At 41.2% G+C, this 3,972-nt stretch overlaps 1 protein-coding gene across 3 annotated transcripts in view; it reads left to right on the top strand.

The window, feature by feature from the left end:
- Positions 1-3,972, top strand: part of DARS (aspartyl-tRNA synthetase) — a 39,076-nt gene that overhangs the window by 22,396 nt on the left and 12,708 nt on the right. The window lies entirely within an intron of this gene.

The following is a 3,972-nucleotide window of genomic DNA, read 5'->3' as shown; positions in this document are numbered from 1 at the left end:
AATCATTGATCTGAGGGTAAGGAACATGCTGTGCTGTTTCCTTGCCTGCAAGCGTTTATTCTTCTCATCTCTAATCCATGAAGTGAGAAAACTCATGGATTTGATGGAAGTGGATTGTTGGCCAGGAGAAAAATAAACAACGTGTTTTTGTGAGTGGTGTTGTGAAAACACAGGGGTTTTGAATCCTAAGTGTTTACCTTTGCTGACAGTAATTATAGAACAGGTATTAGTAGTTTGAAGGAGGATGTTTAGTATTTGACATGTGGCCATGTGCAATGGGGCAAAAGGGACGATTTAGGGACAGCATTTTTTCTCAGGTGTAGTCTTGGATAGCCAAAACCTGCAAAGAGCTCACTTTTGAGGTGTAAGATGGAAGTTTTAAGTGCTGTTGAGGTGCTGTAGTGCGTGTCTTGGCAGTGAAGTTGTTCCAGGCCATGATACCAATCTCATGCTCTTTGTTTCCTCCACAGCATTCACGTATTTTATTTTTTTGAAACACCTTTCTCTATCCAGGTCATAGGGGCACAGCCTTCTCTGAATTCATAGACCTCCCAAATATTTACTCTTTCTGATCAGCAGCAAAAAAAAATCTACTAAATTACTTATAGAATTTCGATTGTTTTTTAATAAAACAGCAGCTACACCAAATGTGTAAGTAACTAACCATTCTTATTGACAGGAAGCATCCTGGCCTTTTCCCACCTTTGGCTCTGCACAATAAAATCTTTAATTAACTTTTCTTTGAATGAAGAATGTGCTTAGCTCATTTTTTGTTACATCTAGTTCTGACTTCACAGTTCTGATAACGGCAATTTCTCAGCAAATCAGTCTGTGGACTGGGAAATGAAACACAAAAATCACTTTGGGGGAAATTTGGAAAACTTCTGGCACTGAGATACTTAAAGCATTTCCTCGTCTGATCTCCTTGTTTCAGCAACAAAAACTACTTGTGCAAATTGTTTTACTTGGACTGAAGTTATTTGCTTGTCATTGACCTTATGTGTAATACTGAGTAACTTCTATTTGCCGTTACTTTCTAGGTTACTCAGTATCTCCTCGTATTGGTCTCTTCATCAGTTGTAAATTCAGCCTTTCAGAATTCTGTACTAATGACTGAAAGTGAAAATCATTTATTTGAGGATCATCAGCTCTCAGTAGCAGGAAGGCAGTGTACCAAATTGAAAGGAGAGCTCTGGCAAGCTGGAAGCGCTTTAACTTCTGGTGATGAATAAAAATAATCAACAGCACTCCAGAGAAACTTAAAGGAGATCCATTAAATTAATGAAAATAATAAACTGGAGAGAGCCATGAGCCCCAAAGAGAACAGAGAAGTAATACAAAGGGAAGTAAAGGTTAAAAATACTGGCTGAAGAATGGCATGGAGGTATCCTTGGCTGGAATGCAGCTGAGGGCATCTGCCTGCTCATTGGTTTACCTTGTTTGTTCTACAGGAGCTTTGCTTCTGCAAAAGGAGATTCTAAATAATTCTGTTACTTTGGTCTGTGTTTTTTTAAGGGAATGCTGAGCAAGCAGGAAAGGTGTTTAATGGAGAAAGAGGAAATCCCAGTGAGAACATGTGTGCTTATGTATGTGCACATCCTAAGCACTGTGTGCAGTGGAGTCACAACAGTGGGGGTACAAAGGCACTTTGTCCTTCAGAATAACCAGAAAAGAAACCCCAAAAGCAGTCCTTGATTTTTTTCAGTGATTTGGTTCCGCAGACTGGAGCTGCTGGAGTACAAATGGGACCTCCAAATGCCCTGCACAAGTAGGCACGTCCTAAGGAGGGTGGGCTGAAACCATTGCCAGCCACTGCTCTGCCACAGCTCTTCCCTCTGGGAAAAGCAGAGCACGGGCAGCAGGGAAGAGGTGTCAGCAGAACAGATCTAAGGGAGATGCTGTGCTGATCTGTTCCTATGAGAGTGGGAGGAAGGAGGAGGTCCAACCACAAATATCATCTTGTTCTGTTTTCCTCAGTGCCCCAGTTTTCTAAGGAAGAAGGAGGTCACTGAACATCAAAAACAGAGATACTGTTTTTTGGAGAAAGATTTAACAAGCTGAATGCATAGATCTTGGCTAGGCTCGGATTAAAGAAGTCCTTAGTATGAAACTAAAATTATTTTTGTCCCTTTATTTAAAGTAGTTAAGTAGTGTAACTAATTATAAGTAGTAATTAACCAAGGAGTTCCTTGGATGGGGCCAAGTCACGGTAAAGTGGAGCTGTGAAACTCAGTTACTGCATGAATAAAAAAGACTGGATTTCCAAGATTAGCATCACTCCATCCAGCTGTGATGGATATGGGGGAGAGCTTGATTATGATGCTAAAGAAGGAGTCTGAAATTAATAATGAGGAAATTAACATTAGTGGAGCTGTAATATCCAAAGTATTCTACAAAGACTGTAAGACTTCCATACTTGTGTGCATGTGAAAATAGGCTGAGGATTGGGCTGAACTATTAACTATCTTGCATTTTGGTTGCTGACAAAGATCTCTCAGAAGTGTCTGGTAGGCACATTTTTTTTTAGGTTAGGGATGGGGGAAGTGCTTAAATGCCAAGATCCCAAGCTATTACTGCAGTTGTTATTCTGATGTAGAGAAAATTGAGATTATTTAGTGCTGAGGGGTTTTAAAAATCATTTCCAAGGAATGATGACTGAGGAAGGATGAACCTGTCCCTGCTGGGTTAACTCATAAAATACAGATCACACCCTTGGAGTAAAAAGTCAGGGGTGTGGAGAGAGGAGAGCTGGTAAGAAGAAGGAAAAGTCCTTGCATAGACCAGATTTCCTTACCCATAACCACAGGTGACTGTGAGGAAACCACTGCTGACCTAAGTATCGATTTTTCATGGGCTGAATGAAAGTCAAACCGCTTGATTCTAGAGATGTTTGATTTACCCCTCACTTATTGAAACAGTTAAAGAAGGCAAATTGGAGCACTGAGTGTGTTTTAAATCTTTGCTTTTCTGCTGCTGTTAAGTATAAGTGCAGTGCTCTGTGGTGTGGACACTTCCCAGGTCTATAAAAACACCTCCTTCAATCACATTTCATGAAGTTCTGGGACAGATGAAAAGCAAGGAAGAAAAGCCCAGTGAAATGCTGGTTTTCAGGTTCTGCCTCTCAGTGTGTCTCTCTCTGAAATAAAAAATCAATTCAGGTTCATCCAGTTTTGCAATGGACCTGACTGATGTCCTTGCTCTGGCTGATTTTGGATGTCCAGCAGGGCTTTTATCTCAACAGTAGCTGTCCAAATTTGCCTTGAATTACATGCATTTTGTGGTCCTGGTGCTGTAATTGTGTCTGCTAGTGCACAGCTCATTGAGACCGAAGTGTAGCCTTTTCAGGGTCAGTATTACCCTGTTTATGCTGCTCAGGGTAGAGCATAAACATCAAACTGTATCTTTAGTGCTTTATGAATGTCAGACTCTGTCATGTGATAATCCAACTGTGCACTGATCCTAATGCAGTTTTTTTCAAAATACTCGATTACTTCAAGCCTGATTTCATTGTGCGGAATTCAATTTACTCATTGCAAAAGCTGGGCTTTCCCTGGCTGGAGTCAAGCTGTAATGAGCAAGCAGATGTGCAGTTTATTTTATTGTGGGTGGTGAAGACATACACCGTCCCAGTTGTTTAGACAACAAACTTCATGTATTCTTCATATACTATAAGTAAATTGAAGAAAAGTTGACTTCAGTCACTTTGAGGTTAAAAAATGTCATTTAGTATAGATTCTGTTTCCTGGCAAAACCTTCATTTGTCCTATATGTAGTAAAGGAATTGAGTGTCCCTGGTGGTGCAGTGGCTAAACCGCAGCGTTGTCAACGCTGAGATCTGGGTTCGATTCCCGGTTAGGACACTCCCCGGGCAGATGGAGCTCGCTAGCCCTGTAAGGCAATCCATCTACGTCCTGAGGACCTCGCTGCCACCGTCCAAGCGTGCTTGGCCCCGGCAGATGAACCTCAGGATTA

The sequence above is a fragment of the Empidonax traillii genome, unplaced genomic scaffold (assembly GCF_003031625.1).
Source record: "Empidonax traillii isolate 1590-97213 ecotype Southwest subspecies unplaced genomic scaffold, ASM303162v1 scaffold142:size1213974, whole genome shotgun sequence".
Classification (NCBI taxonomy): domain Eukaryota; kingdom Metazoa; phylum Chordata; class Aves; order Passeriformes; family Tyrannidae; genus Empidonax; species Empidonax traillii.
This window is presented reverse-complemented; position numbering and strand designations above follow the sequence as displayed.